Raw genomic sequence first — 16,290 nt, forward strand, 5'->3', positions numbered from 1 at the left:
AATGTATGTGTAGAACGCATGTAAGATTGCATGCCATCCTGAGAAGGCAGGGGGGAGGGAGAGAAAAATTTAAAACTTATGGAAGTGATTGTTAGAAATTGAAAACAAAAAAAAATTAACCAAAAAAGAGTTATCCAGGAAAAAGTGGTCATTTTAAATAGCAACTCATGGAGATGAAGAATAAAACAAAGGTAGCATTGATCTCTGTGGGTCTATGACTTCCAGAGCATCCCCAGTAGTCACGACCATACATTCAATGACCCGCCCCACTTCTAACTTGCTTTTTGGAACCCTGCATATACAGTTGGCTCCAAAGTTTGTATCCCGAGTCTGGATGCAAGGCAGGCAGCAGAGATTTTCATAGCCTTGTTTCTTCCACTTGGCCATCAAGTTCTTATCTGCATAACCTTCATGAATGCAGTACTCATACAATTCTCTACTTATGGCTTTCCTCTTATAAAAGAGGTCAAATATGTGTCTTGTTTTCTGGTGATGAATCTTCCACTTTCCCTTTTTCTTTCGTGAGGTTCAGTTTCAGCTTCTCTGATCCTCTGATCCAAGTCATCCATGGTTGATTCAATGAGCTCCCAGTCATCTAGGGGAACTTTTCTGCTTCTTTTGACTTTAGGCATCTTGGACTGCTCCAAAGACCACCCACCAGTTGTGGCCTGAGTCAGTTCTGTGATTTAGCCAAACCAGAGTTCACTCAAAGGGTTATGGTCAAGGACTATTGTTAGGTCTAGCTCAGGGCCCAGCTTTCTTGCTGGGTCTTCACTCTGGTGAATGAGATGTCTCCCAAGAGTACAAAGAGAAAAATGAGAGAAGAGCAGTGATCTTGATGTGGGGCCCTGATCGATCCCTTCTGCCCTAAATATCCCAGGAAGGTTGGACTGGAAGGGAATGGCTGTTAACTGAAGTACCTGGGGGGTGGGGGGGAAGATGTGGATTCAGACAGTAATTGTAATCCACACACCCAACAACTGAAATAACAATTTGTAGGAGGAAAGTTGACTCTAGCCAAAAGAACCTAAGTAAACCCAGGAACTGAAAGGCTATAAGAGGCTAAAACTATAAAGTGTGGAAAAGGTATTAACTTGTCTTATTATTTAGAAGGTATTTCATCTGGGACTTCCTAGATCAGTGAAGTCACAAGTCCAGTCCCTTGCCTACAATTCTGAATTTTCCAAAGTTGTCAGCTGAATGACAAGGACTGGTGTAGGTGTAAAGACAGGGCTTCACTTAGCTCAAATGCCGCCAGACCCTAAGCTGATGGCTGTAAGATGGCAAGGCCCTGTCCCTCCCGAAATTCCTATTTCCTTTCTTTTTGTTTCTCCCCAACTCTCCACCAAGAGAATGTGAGCAACCTTGGCTTTTGTTTGCAATTCAAAATCACACACTCTATTTAAATCATTGGTATTTTTTATTTTTGTAATTTTATTTTAAACTTAAATACAAAACGAGGAAAGAAAAAAAAACACAAACATCGCACAGTAGAGCATAAAGGAGGTTTCAATGTAAAACAATGTCCATCTCTAGAAAATCTATATAATAAATACTAAACATTGTTTTCAAAGCTGCCCAGCTTTTCTTTGCTTCTTTATTGGTTTTCTTCCATTCTCTTCACTCTTTTCTCTTCCCTCACTATTCACAGAGAGATCAATGTGTACCAATACTGAGTTGATCTGTTATAAAATGTCTGAAAAACAATGTAAATGATAACATTAACCCATCCCACAAGACTGTAGACAAATATTCTACTTAACTATAGTACCAGGATAGAACCCTTTCAAGACCCCAGGAAAAGAAAATATTCCCGATCTAATCTGTTATTAGTAACACTGCTTTACTATCTTTTATTGGGGGAGAGGAAACAATATATAAAATGAGAGAGAAGTTTCCGAAGAGTTAAGCATGAAGGAACAAGTTGGAGAGTAGATGGAAAGCAAGGGCAATGCCACCAGTGGGCTCTACTATTGAGTCTTGCAAAAGCACTGGGCTGATGGGTGGGCATGTCTGTGTTTGGCTTGTTAGGGTCCTCTGGTCCCAGCATATTGTAGCAAGAGCTATTGAGAGATAGAAGAATTCTTCTTGATTAATCTCTGCAGAAAAAGCTGCTAAACAAAGGACTACAAAAATGTGCATACACTTTGACCTGGCAATTTGATTTGTAGGACTGTATCCCAAAGAGATCATAAAAATGGGAAAGGGTCCCACATGTTCAAAAATATTTATAGCAGCTCTCTTTGTGGTGGCCACAAACTGAAAATCAAGGGGATGCCCATCAATTGGGGAATGATTGAACAAGTTGTGATATATGAAGGTAATGGAATGCTATTGTGCAATAAGAAGTGATGAACAGGAAGACTTCAGAGAGACCTGGAAGGACTTATATGAACTGATTGATGCTGAATGAAAGGAGCAGAACCAGGAGAATTTTGTGTACAGCAACAACCACTGTGTTCGAGGAAATTTTCGGGTTGACTTAGTCCTTCACAGCAATGCAAGGACCTAAAAAATTCCAATGGGCTCTTGAGGCAAAATATCTTCCACATCCAGAGAAAAAACTATAGAATTGGATTGTAGAAAGAAACAGACCATTTTCTCTTGTGTTATGTTTTGCTTTGTTTTATGGTTTCTCCCATTTATTTTAATTCTTCTATGCAATACAAGTAAGGTGAACATGTATTTAATAAAAATGTTTGAGTAGAACCTATATAAGATTATCGTGGGGAGGGAGGTGGGAAGGAGGGAGAGGAGAAAAAAAATCTAAGATACATGGAAGTGATTGTAGAAAACAAATACAATAATTAAAAAATAGTCCTTCAGTAGAAAAAAAAGTGCTAAATCCCTATCAGTCACCCACAGGTAACACACACTTATACACACACTCATACACACATATTCAAAACACACAGCTCAAAGTTCAACAAGCAATGGACAGCTCCATTATTTGAAGATTCCCCCACTACTCAATATTTGATGCACAAGGATAGATCTACTATGAAATGTTATTCTATCAAAACTAATGTCACTAAAACTATAGTAGTTTTAATTTGCTTATGTTGGGTAGTACAGAGCTTCAGTCAATGCTAATGATGGGAGCAAAGGTGGGCTTACTCAGAGGGGGAAGCAAAAGCCTTACACTGAAAATGTGGTCCACCATCGTTAAAAATACAGATTCATTTAAAGTTTACTTCCCTTTTCCCCCAAATTCAGTAATAAAAAGAAGGGGAATGCAGAATCCCAGATTTGCTTTTCATCCTGACCATTCACAGAGAATTCCCCAATGATCATGCTCTCTGATTTCAATAGTTCCTTCTCTTCGAAAGGCTACCCCACTCCTTTCTCCCCTTCTTGCTTTCAGGTTGATGTTCTTGAGGGCAGCTGTTCTCTGGGGGTCTTTTAAACCCTGCGTCCCAAATTCTCAATTGACTCTTGCCTGTGCCTTGTCTCGGTCAGTCCATTTCACTTGGAGGTCCCACCAAGATGGCCTTTGGCTCTGTGTGCACAGGCAAACCATCTGCCCTGGATGGCTGGACTGTACTTTGACTTCAGGGGGTGGCCACTGGGATTGATGTTCCCCAGCTCCGATCTCAAAGCACAGCTGTGCAAACCAGGCTCTCAGTAGCAAAATTCCTCTGATCTGGCCATTTTGAGCCCCCCGTCTGTGTAGGTGAGTACTCTTGTAGAGTAAGTGGCAAGGCTGGATGCAGCAGAAAACGCCCTTATTGGCCTCCATGGGACACTGCATGAGGTCCTGATCTGACTCTCCTGTATTTTTGGGTTTCCGAGAGTCCTGGCTGCTTGACTGACTCTGCACTCTGTATCTGTCTGGCTCTCTTGTATTTTTGGGTTTCCGAGAGTCCAAACCGCTTGACTGAGTCTTCATTCTGCATTTTGTCTGTCTCCTGTTTTGTGGGGTTTTTTTTTGAGTCCAGATTGTCTAACTGTGTCTGTCCATGCGTTTTGTCTTCTCTTGTTTTGTGTTTTTTTTGTTAGAGCCCCAGTTTAATCGGACTCTGTATCTTACTCTCCTTTCCTGGGATCATGGGCCAAAAACAATCAGGTCCCGAGACCCCATTGCAGTTCATGATAAAGTGTTTTAAATAATTCCAACAAGCTGCAGCTGATTATGGGTACACAGTCTCCAAGGAGAAATTAGCTTTGCTTGGTCAACAGGAGTGGCCCACCTTTGGGGTGGATTGGCCACCCGAGGGGACCTTTGATAAATCCATTGCAGGACAGAGAATAGTGAATGGGGATCTGGGCCATCCGGATCAGATCCTATATATCAGCATCTGGATAGATTTGATTCCCCGTCCTAACCCTAAGGTCTCTCTAAAGCCTCCCCACACACGGGGAAGAAGACAAATTGAGAAAATGCAAAAAAACAAAACAAAAAAAAGACACCTCAGAGATAAAGCTTTGAAACTCCCAAGTGAAAAGGAGGAGACTAGGCACCACTGGACTTTTGTTCCAGAGTCTCCCTCACTTCCACTTACAGTTTCACAACTTTTTCTTTCAATATTTTTAAGGAGTGGACACATTTGCGAAATTTTCTTGAGTAAAAGTTAGAACCATCAAGATTTTTATTTTACTCTGTAATCCAGAAATGGTGTTAGAGAAAGCAATTTGTAATCTGAATTTTGTTGAAACTAAAAGATGTTGGAAAAGCTGTGTAAAGTCAGTTATGTTATTTAGAAAACCAGGTATTTGCCTGTTAAAAAAGTTACAGCTAAAGAGCTGCTGTTTTAATGCTAAACCTAAAATTGTTAATTGATTACTATGCGTGGAAAGAAATGAATGGAGTAATAATTTATTTAGACTGGTTCTGCCCATTCAGAACAGTCCTCCTATATGTTTGGGGTTGGCAGGCATGGGATCTATGCCAATTCCTTTTATTTTGTAAAACTGCCAAGGCCCCTTTCATGTGGACACGGTCATCAGTACTAAGAAAATTGTTTGGCTTGTATAATTCATAAATAATGAATGTGACTTGCTCAAAAGTTGTAACAATTGGCTTTTATATCAGGACAAGTTTTAAATTTGAGAAGGAAGGATCTGAAATGAAATCTCTTATGTATGTGAGTCCTGTTAATCTTCATTGCTTATTTCAACTCCATGGGAATACAAATAACTGTATTTGGCTTTAAGTTGGGATTAGTTAAATTTGCTGTTTAAAGTAAAAGCATTTGGGACCATAAAAATTTTTGTTTAAGTTTGAATTTGGGTATAGTTGTCTGCATTAAATCAGTATCTGAAAGAATATGCCACAAGTTACTCAGAGGGACTGTGATCCTGCATCCTGTACTGTTATCAGGTGAGATTTGTATCTGGAGAGGAAACACTGAGGGGACAATTCTAGACTCCATCTAGGATGGGATCCTCCTGGTCAGTTTCCCCACTGTGTCCTTTTATAAAGGAATGTTTCCCACCTGACTGTTCCTGAGTCTGGCTATAATACAGATACTGCATGATTGGAAAATTTCACCCCTACCTGAATTCAAACAGAGTCAAAGATGTTCCTTAGCCAATATGAAATTATAGTCATATCTGAAACCTGATTATTGGAACTTGCTATTCTAAGATTTCATGGGACTATTAACTGACTGTTCTTCTGAGTCTAACTCCAGGTATGGATAGCAAGAAAGGTGGTCTGAGCATCCAATCCATGATGTCAGTAAGCCTGTGATGGTAAAGTTGGGAGAACGGCTGTTCAGCCTGGGCTGAGGTAGGATTCTCCTGACTCAATTTCCCCACTGACATGTGGTGGATTTTAAGCCTGGCTGAATGCCAGCTGACAATCTGCTCCTGCCTGGAATTGACATGAAGTTAGGGAGATATTGTTTCCCTGCAATATCCCTACTCTTAGTGGCAATTTCCTATAGTCAAAGGTTTTGTAAGTTTAATATCAGATTTATGAAATAACAGATTGTTGGTAGGGGAACATCTGGGGTTAAGTCTAAAATTAAGCTATGAGGTTTAGGACTTTAGACTTAACAACAATAAATTAGGGTTTTCTTTTAATTTCTAGTAATAGTGTGGAGACCATCAGGTTAATAAGGCTTGTGAGGTTAGCATACATAGTTAATCATTATTTTGTCTCAGTTGGTTAAAAGAAAAATGGTATGTGGCCTATGTTGTAAATGCTTTAAAAGATCTGAATGTAAGATGTAAATACTGGGTTCTAATGTGGATTTCTTAAATATGACAACTGGCCAAAATCCCAATTTTGATTTTGTAGAGTGATAAGGGTATAAAGCTTAAGAATGGTCATCTAAAATGGTATTAAGGTCAGCTTTGTAGGAGAGTGGACATCCGGATTTCTACAAGAAGATAAAGAATGTGCAGAGATGCTGTACTGAAGATGGACTGAAGGAGCATCTAGATCAGAAAACTGCATCAGATGAGATGGAACCTCTGAATGGATAACTCATTGATCTACCTTTGTATCTTAAATCTCTGTATCTGTACTTATAACATGGGATAGTCCCCTTGTAAATAAAGGGGATAGATGAAGGGAAGAAGGTATAGGGGAAAGAATGTGAGGATTGTATTTAATTTTCCATAAGGCCTTTCTCCTTGGATACCTGACTTTCAGGTATCCAGGGCTTGTGGACCATCAGTTGGTTCCCCCCCCCTTACCAGCTACCAGCTTTCTTTGTGAAAGTGCTGTGGGCTGTAGCTGAAACCTGGAAGTCACTCAAATCTCCCCACTGTTTGTTGTACTGTTGTCTTGCTTCTCCCCCTCCCCTCTTTTCTAAAGGCACATGAGCAATTAAGTGGGATTCTCTGTGTTAGGGTCTGTAAGTTGCCTCCCTCCACCAGGTTCCCTGACCTGATGGAGGGACATCCCTTTCTCAAGAATTGTAATATTGCCTATCACCCTCTGAATTGTCAAGTTCCTCATACTGGTTAAAGACCCAACCCCTCCAATGTTGGGACCCTGTGAGGCAGGGTCAGCTCTACGTCCAGTCTCAGCAGGAAGCAGTTTCAGAAGCTGAGACCTTCATCCCTTATCCCAAAATATGTTGGGTCCCATCTGCTTAAAAGGGGACAAGGTGGGGTGCTTGAGTACATGTACTTGGGCCCCAGAGTTCAGGCCAGGGAGAAAGGATGAATAGGACCCTGAAGGAGCATATTGACAAGCTAAAGTTTGAAACTGGCGAGACCTGGGTGAGTCTCCTTCCTTTTGCCCTGCTTCGGGATAGGTGTGCCCTCAATCCCGCAGCTCTCTCTCTCTCTGTCCGCCTTCGAAATCATGTTTGGAGTAGCCACCCCCCTCCACCCCCATTGTTCCTTGAGTGGTTCACTCTGGATGTTGGCTTCCCGATTTTCTAATGCTGCCCTCCTTAAGTCCTTACAGGCTCTGCTCGAGGTCCAGAGTGCTCTCAGATCTTTATATCAAGCAACAACTACCCCAGGGATCCTTGCTTGAACATTGGTGGACCGGGTCTTTTCAAGTGATCCTGTTAAATCCATCAGCGGTTAAGGTCGCAGGACACAAGGCGTGGATACATCATTCACACGTCAAGCCAGTTATACCCCTTTGGACTCTGATGAGTCCCTCATTTAAATTAGTTACATGAAAAGGGGGGAGTGAAGTGGACATTATTTCCCCCCCTGCCCCAGAGCCCCTGGGTTGAGAAATGTCTGTTGAATTTCTAGGCAGGGAGCGCCTAGCAGCCACTCTCTGTTGTGCCCCCTTGCCTAACAGCACCTAGGAACCCCTGTCAAAACTTTTCTGTGAAAAATGTGTGCTATTGGAACCTCAAGGCTGTACAGGGAAGTGCTAATATGCTTTAAAGGCACACACACACCTTTGTTTGGGGCTGCCTCCTCTGAGGACAGCTGCCAGCTAATAAAGAGGCTCCCAAATTCTCAATTGACTCTTGCCTATGCCTTGTCTCAGTCCGTCCATTTCAGAGGAAATTTGGAGAGCTAAAGGTTTTCTGACTGACTCCATCTTCCCAGATTCCTCACCTTAAATAACTGTTTCAAAAGTATCCACAAATCTAAAGGACTTTTCTTTTTGCCCAAAGATTAAGCCCCAAGAATTGCATGTGATTCCATTCCACTATGGGTAGGGATTGGGAGGAGAGGTAGGGTCCAGAGAAAGCTTCCATACAAGTCATGTAAAGTACATACTAAGTATTACTAAGCAATTACAAGACAGAGACTTTGGTTTTGCCCTGGATTCCCCCCAAACTAGTGTGGGCACATAGTAGTCAGTCAGTCAACAAGTATTTAGGAAAGTGCTTACTGTATGCCAAGCCCTGGACTAAGTGCTGGGATACACAGAATCGCTTTTCCTTGAAGGAATGATCTCTTTTGCTGAAGGGGAATCACCTTTAACCTAGTGTTAGGGATGGAAACAGTAACTTCATGGGCTTTAGGAATCTTGGGTGGGGAAGATCCCCCTAGCAATGCAACTTCCTTTCCTTCCTCACTCCCAAATTTCCTATCTTAAAATATTGTCCTGAGAGATAACTTCGCCAGGATGACCAAATATTCTGTGTCAGGTACCATGACTTCCTTTTGAGGGCTGAGTTTGTGGGCAGCCCCAAGTCTGCCCAACACAAACTTCATTTTCAAAAGACTCCATTGTCAGTGCGAAAATGCCCAGTCTTTCAGCTTGAAAGTGTTACCCTCCATCCTCCATCATTCATTTGAGGTACCAGGCATCCAATTCTAGCTACCTAGAGTTCCCCCAATTCAAAGAGGTCACCTTCCTAAAGCTCTTCCTCCACTACCACCTCCCCACCCCAAATCTCACATCCTGTTGCAGCTGAAGAGTGAGGACCTGAGAAAGGAGGGATGCACCTTAGGTAATACAGTAAGGGAGGTGTAGCCCTGGGATCTTGTATCCTCTCTTCTCATATCAGTTGAGTTCAGGGCATCCCACTTCCAAGTTTTGTCTTTAAAAAAAAAACCCATTGGTCACACTGGCTTCTGATCAGGGCACGCACTTCCACAGCCATTTCAGGGACTGATTTTCTCTGTGCATGTCTTCAGAACGAGTTGCCTCACTTCCTTCCTTAGAACCTAAGCTCCTAGAAAGTTCGTGTGGTTTTAAAGCCTGGGATTCTCTCTCAGTGTTTAACAAACTCTTGCACTTGATGGAGATGAATCAATGTCTGGGGCTCTTTGTTGAAGTCTTTGTGAAGGACCATGTTGTAATATCATGTGACACAACTTCTTGGACCACAGAACTGGACCTGAGCCACTCTGGACCTAAGACAGTGAACAGAGGGCTGGATATAGTATCAGGAAGATCCCGGTTCTCACTGGCTACGTGACTGTGAGCAAGTCATTGAGACCTCAGTTTCCCTATCTGTGAATGTGTAGATGAATAATCTGTGAGAGAAACAGTGCATCATAATGAGCAGAGAGCTGGCCTCTGAAGTAGGAAGAGCCTGCTTCAGGTCCTGTTTCAACAACTTAATTCCTGTGTGATCTTGGCTAAGTCACAGATGTTTTCTGTGATCCAGGCCTCTTTTTAAGAATCTCTGTTGCAGGGAAGGTGTCCATCCGCTGGAGCAGAAGGAAGTTCTTAAGTCAGCTCCCAAACCTGATGACATCACGGGTCTTGTTAGTGTCTGCTACATCTCAAGGCTGTTGTGAGAACTCCTTTGGAAAAGTGGGTAAAGTTTTTGATGGACTTTCAATTGTTTCATGTGTTTTTATGATTCTGTTTTCCTTCATGAGTTTCTCAATCTCAGACACTGGGATCCTGTGGCAACAAGCTGAGGGCACCCACCTTCTTAATGGAAATCTGTTTCTCCTCATTCCCTCCTTGCTGTTGAACACATGACATTTTAGCTTTTTAATGTCACTTCCTAAATAGGTCGCCTACCTCAGGCTGGGATGGTGGGTAATACAGATCAATGCAACGTGGTCCCTTTAAGAGATCTATGGTTAATTTGGGAATTTCTCTCTCACACAGTATTCAGTTATGAAGAAAACAAACAAAAACACCAGCATTGCTATAGCTAGTGTATAATTTACAAAAGACTTTACATATATGATATCATTTGATTCTTATGACAACCCTTGAAGTAGACATTATTTATTTTCCTTTTACAAGAGGAAACTGAGGCAGGCAGGGGTTAAATCATTCACCCAGCTTCCCACAGCCAGCAGTGTCTGAGGCATGATGGTAACTGGGGTCTTCCTGACTCCAAGTTCACAATCTTACGCCCTGCCCACCTAACTGCTCAGCACATGAGGGAGGTCACCACCACTGACCCCCAGTGGCTGGTGGAGTTTGCCCTAGCCTTCTTCAAGGTCTCAGATCCCACCAAGCTCAGCAGGAGAAAGAAGTAGCAGTGGCTGGAGTCCCTGTACAACCGCCATGAGGAGCCCAATGCTTGGAGGATCTCCCGTGCTTTCCAGAGGCGCTGAACAAGGAATCAGGGGCTCCCTCACACAGGAAGTGTTCAGTTTCAGATCCTCCCTATGGGGCTAAGGCCCAGGATTCAAGAGACCTTGGTTTAAAACACACCGTTGGAACGGCAGAAATAGAATTTAGTATATATTTTTTTCAAACCAGAGATACTAATCATGTCAAAGTTAAAATTAAAATAGATTTCAAAAGTAAAAAATAGAGAAAGTGCACTGTTTCAGCAATAATATTCAATATTATCTTTGACTCTTAAAAATATCTAGGCAGTATAAAGGAGTGGAGCATATACCTTGCCATCTTAAAGCGATCAGCTGCAGGTCTGGTAGCATTTGAACTAAATGAAGCCTGTGTTTTCCCACACACCAGCCCTCTTTTTTCAGGTGCCAGCCTCGGAAAACAAGACTTCAGAATCGTAGGGGAAAAAACCGGACTTGCGAATTCACTGATCCCTGGAAGTCCCAGAAGAGGAAAGTCCTGCTAGCTAATACGAGTTAACACCTTCTCTGCACTTCACAGACTCATCCTCTTGTAGCCGCCGGGATCACAGGCTTATTTAGGTTCTTTTGACCAATGTCAACTTCCAGCGAATTCTTTCAGGTGTTGAGTGGGGGGGGGGGGAGGGGGGGAGGAGGAGGGGGAGATTACATCTGAAGTCCAAATTCACACCTCCTTTTCCTTAGTACTTAAATGGAAGACCCCCACCCTTCCTTGACGTAGTGCTTTGTGGGGGGTACTTATTCCTATATAAATCGAGGGAATGCAGACTCCTAAGAGGAAAACCTGGTTAAGGGTGGAGAGTGCTGTCGATCCTTTGAGTTGCATTCATTGTCTTCACCTTGGCAATAGATGTATCTGTGAAGGAGCATAAGGCACGCTTCAAAACGTTAAAAAACAATTCGTCGGGGTAAAGAAACCAGACTTAGATTAAGGCGAGACGGTAGTGAGGGCTAGACGAGCTGGCGCCCGCCAAAGAGCTTGCCAACCTCGAGTACCCATCCCTGTTGTCCAACGTGTGCACCGACCCCCCACAGTTCAGTCACCCGGAGCACTAGGAGCAGCGGAAGAAGATGGTCCTAACCAACTTTTTACCTGCTCCAACTCGGGTTTCTCAGCAACAGCTTGAGGCTGAGGAAAGGGCAAGATCCCTGAGAGCAAGGCAGAATGCACTGGTCTCGTCAAGAAGAGAACCTCCCCTTTACGGGTATCGGAAAGGTTGGATACCCCGTTTGATAGAGGATTTTGGAGACGGAGGTGCCTTTCCGGAAATACATGTGACCCAGTACCCACTGGATATGGGAAAAAAGAAGAAAGTGTCCAATGCCTTGGCCATTCAGGTGGATGCAGAAGGAAACATTAAATACGATGCAATTGCGCGACAGGGACGGTCAAAGGACAAGGTCATTTACAGCAAGTACACTGACCTGGTTCCCAAAGAAGTCAGGAATGCAGATGACCCAGGCCTGAAAAGACCTGATGAAGAAGCCATTAAAGAGATTACAGAAAAGACAAGGCTAGCCCTAGAGAAATCAATCTCTCGGAAGGTAGCTGCTGCTCTGCCAGTTCTAGCAGCCCAGAAAGCCGCTCCCGCTCAGTATATCTGCTACACAGCATCTCAGCAACGAGTAACTTTCAATTCCGGAGCTAAGCAAAGAGTCATTCGAATGGTGGAAATGCAGACAGATCCGATGCAGCCTCCAAGATTCAGAATTAATAAGAAAATTCCTCGTGGGCCTCCTTCTCCTCCTGCCCCCGTCATGCATTCTCTTAGTCGAATGATGACCGTCAAGGAGCAGCAAGAGTGGAAGATTCCACCTTGTATTTCCAACTGGAAAAATGCAAAGGCCTACACTATTCCATTAGACAAACGTCTGGCTGCTGATGGGAGAGGCCTGCTGACAGTGCGCATTAATGAAAACTTCGCCAAACTGGCTGAAGCTCTCTACATTGCCGATAGAAAGGTTCGGCAGGCAGTGGAGATGCGGGCTCAAATGGAGAGGAAGATGGCCCAAAAGGAAAAGGAGAAACATGAGGAAAAGCTCCGAAAAGTGGCCCAGAAAGCTCGGAAGAGACGAGCTGGAATCAAGAGTCAGGTAGAAGAAGAGCATGGGGAGGCTCGGGAACGAGAGGAAATAAGATGCGATCGATGCAGGGAGAGACAACGTGACAGGACAGCTCCTGAGAAGAGGTCAAAACCACAGAGAAAGGAGGATCGAGATATCAGTGACGTCATTGCCCTTGGGGTGCCCAATCCTCGGACTTCCAAGGAACTTCAGCATGACCAGAGACTGTTTAACCAGACGAAGGGTATGGACAGTGGATTTGCTGGTGGAGAAGATGACATTTATAATGTCTATGATCAGCCATGGAGAAGTGGCAACAACATGGCTCAAAATATCTACAGACCCAGCAAAAATCTGGACAAAGACATGTATGGTGAGGACCTGGAGGCCCCAAGAAAAACCAGCACATTTACTCCAGATAAGGAGTTCTCTGGCTCAGCCAGAGAACATGGACAGCCAGGCCGAGAAGGACCAGTGCAATTTGAGGAAGATCCCTTTGGTCTGGACAAGTTTTTGAAAGAGGCCAAACAGCATGCAGGGTTTAAAAGACCCCCAGAGAGCAGCTGCCCTCAAGAGCATCAACCTGAAAGCAAGAAGGGGAGGAAGGAGTGGGGTAGCCTTTCGAAGAGAAGGAACTATTTAAATCAGAGAGTATGATCATTGGGGAATTCTCTGTGAATGGTCAGGATGAAAAGCAAATCTGGGATTCTGCATCCCCCTCCTTTTTATTACTGGATTTGGGGGGAAAGGGAAGTAAACTTTAAATGAATCTGTATTTCTAACGATGGTGGAACACACTTTCAGCGTAAGGCTTTTGCTTCCCCCTCTGAGTAAGCCCACCTTTGCCCACCTTATTATCACTGACTGAAGCTCCATACTACAACACAAAATGGCAGGTGTCTGAAACTTCCAGCAGCTCATGACAGATGTGCCCAGAAAATGCATGTCCAGTTCCAATTCTGGATGAAGATTTCTCTGAGCAAGAACTTGCAACACCCATTCCATCCAGGTGCCCTTCCTGGGCAGGTGAACCTAGTCAGGGAGCTGGTTCTAGGAGTGACTGCTTCTTTGAGAGGAGCTTCAACCACTGAGACTGCTTGTTTATACAGATGTGGCATTTCCCTAGAGCCACTCTTTTTTCTCCTCCCAAATTTTGAGACCACCAATTGAACTTCACTCTTGTACTCTCCCCAGGTCCACGTCCCAGGTAAGCCCCAGTCAGTGGGTATCTTCCTACACCCTGTAGGGAACCCAAGGGCCAGAGAACTAGAATACACAGAGTTCCTTTGATGAAGGCCTGAAGCCACCACTGCAGATTCAGGGGCAAAGTTGCACAGTGAATAAATTATACTCAAAGGATTACCCATTACCATTTCAGTGTGAAACCTTTGTTCCTGCATCCCTTAGTACCTCAGGCCCCTTTCAGGTATAACAACTGACCTCATCTCAACATCAGTCACAGGAGATTCAAGAACAGAAACTGTCACCCCCATTGGTGAAGGGGGAAGAGAAGTCATAGGAATTCTTTGCTGTTTTTAACCAACAAGAATTGCATTGCATGGATGTATCCAAGACACCCCTTGGCCTTGGATCTAACATTGCTTCTTCCTGATAGACACTAACTTCGGCCCCCCTTCCCCCACCTTATCTCCTTGCCCCCAGGGCTCTCTACTGCACAGAGACATCTGGCTGAGGCCTTAGACAATCTAGCTGACATCCTAGGAGGTCTGACTGAAATACCAAATAACAGATCCAACATTTTCAGGTTCATATATGTCTGTGTTAAATGACAAATTCTGTGTAATGTGAGGAATAGGAATCATGAGTTATTTGAGGAATGTGGATACCATGGCATGAAAGACACTCCAATGAACTCCTTCATCTTGCCTCAGTCTATCCTTGGGATCCTTGATTTGATTTATTCAACAAAGTAAGGCTGTTCTTGAAGAGAACATAGAAGGATTGAGAAAAATGACCTTGGACACTTTGCCAGGTTTCCTCACCAAAAATGCTGCCCTACGCAGACTCTCTTAGAAGCAACACATCTCATACAGTATACACAGCCCCCAGGAAAACCTTCTGCTAACACAAATCCAGTAAATCAAAGATGGAAAAGGAGAGGCTCAAGGACCTGCCTGCAGAACTTTGCCAACCAGACCATCCTACAGTCCGGATCATGCTTGATGAAGATGATGTGAAAGTAGCTGTGGGTGTCCTCGATGAACTCGAAGTTCTAATGCCCAGTGCTGCAGCACCCAAGAAGCAAAGAGGCTCTGAACACTGAGTGAGATAGGATAATGAAAAAGAAAAGTACTCAGTTAAAGCTAAGACAAAGACCACAAACTGAGACACTGGTCACAATCTAGGACTCAGGATGGGAAGAAAGAGAAATCTAGATACTGGTCTGGGAGCAGAAGTCAAAATCCTATCAAAGACCATAAGGACCAGGATAAATATGGGGAGAAGCATAATGGCAGCAGCTGAGACAGACATGGGGACTGGCCTCTGCCAAAAGAATCTTCTCTCTGGGAAATATACAATGGCAAAGTTACCAGAATCATGGAGTTCAGGTGTTTGATGCCATGGCACAGACTAAGAAAACAATGGGAAGCTTTAGTTCACATTTTGGAACCTGGGTGGGAAGGCAGAAGATCCAGACAATGCACTGATCAATAAATGGCAGGTGTCTGAGGCTTCCACCAGCTTGAGGCAGATGAGCCTGGAAAATGTATCTTCAGAGCCTATTCTGGAAGAGGACTTCCATGAGCAAGAACTTGTAACATCCCATGCCTCCAAATCCCCTTCCTGGGGCCAGGGTGCCTATTTAGGGGGCTGTTGAAAAAAAGACATGTCCCAAAGTCATCAGTTTGGTTCCTCTCAAACTGCCAGACTGTCAACTCCACTTCAGGCTTGTGTTCTCCCTAGGTCAGTGTCCCAGTGTAGCTCCAGTCTATGGGCATCCTCCTGGGCCCTGCAGAGGACAAAAACACCAGAAAATCATGACAGAGACACAGACAGGCACACACACACACACACACACACACACACACACACACTCACTCTCTCTCTCTCTCTCTCTCTCTCTCTCTCTCTCTCTCTCTCTCTCCCTCCCCTTTTGGAAGAGTGAAGCCTCCATTCTATAATCAGGAGCAAGACTGGACACCTAGACAGTTGCACTCAAACCACCATCCACTGACTTTTCAGTGTACACACAAGCCCCTACCACAGCTGCAGCAGCCTCATCCCAGCTGCGACCAGCCCTGCTGCCCTCATTGCTCCAGCCCCCCACTTCCCAGGTACAGAAACTCACCTCTTGTCTGCATCAGTCACCACAGGCACATCCAAGCCAGATACAGCCATTGTTGAAGGGACATGAACAACCACGTGAATTGTTGCCTTCTTTTAACCAGAAAGGACATCAATCTGTCCAAGGCTCTGTTTAGGTCAACATCGCTTTTGCTCAGTGAAGATGTGCTTGCCACCCTTCCAGATCTGACTGACTCCCAGGGACATTGAGATGCCCCCCCCTAAGAGGTCTAGCTGCTTTCCAGGGAAATCTGACTGTCCAGCAGCCACCTCTGTGCCCACCAGGGAGATCTAGTGGGTTGACAGCCACCAGAGTCCAGTCTAATCAGTTGCACTGTCTAGATGGTTTATTGGTTGTGCTAAAAGATGAATTCTCAAGTAATTTGAGACATAGGGATTTGTTTTGCCATTATGTAACAGTCACTATATAAAATATGGTATATACCTACATACAGACACACACATATGTATACGTGTGTGCATGTGTGTGTGTGTGTGTGTGTGTGTGTGTGTGTGTGT

At 44.0% G+C, this 16,290-nt stretch overlaps 2 pseudogenes; one reads left to right on the forward strand and one right to left on the reverse strand.

The window, feature by feature from the left end:
- Positions 1–165: 165 nt before the first annotated feature.
- LOC140516348 (protein BUD31 homolog pseudogene) lies at positions 166–632 on the reverse strand (annotated as a pseudogene).
- A 10,761-nt stretch (positions 633–11,393) lies between these two features.
- Positions 11,394–13,203, forward strand: LOC140517497 (SNW domain-containing protein 1 pseudogene; annotated as a pseudogene).
- Positions 13,204–16,290: the final 3,087 nt, after the last annotated feature.

The sequence above is a fragment of the Notamacropus eugenii genome, chromosome 1 (assembly GCF_028372415.1).
Source record: "Notamacropus eugenii isolate mMacEug1 chromosome 1, mMacEug1.pri_v2, whole genome shotgun sequence".
In the NCBI taxonomy this organism is placed as follows: domain Eukaryota; kingdom Metazoa; phylum Chordata; class Mammalia; order Diprotodontia; family Macropodidae; genus Notamacropus; species Notamacropus eugenii.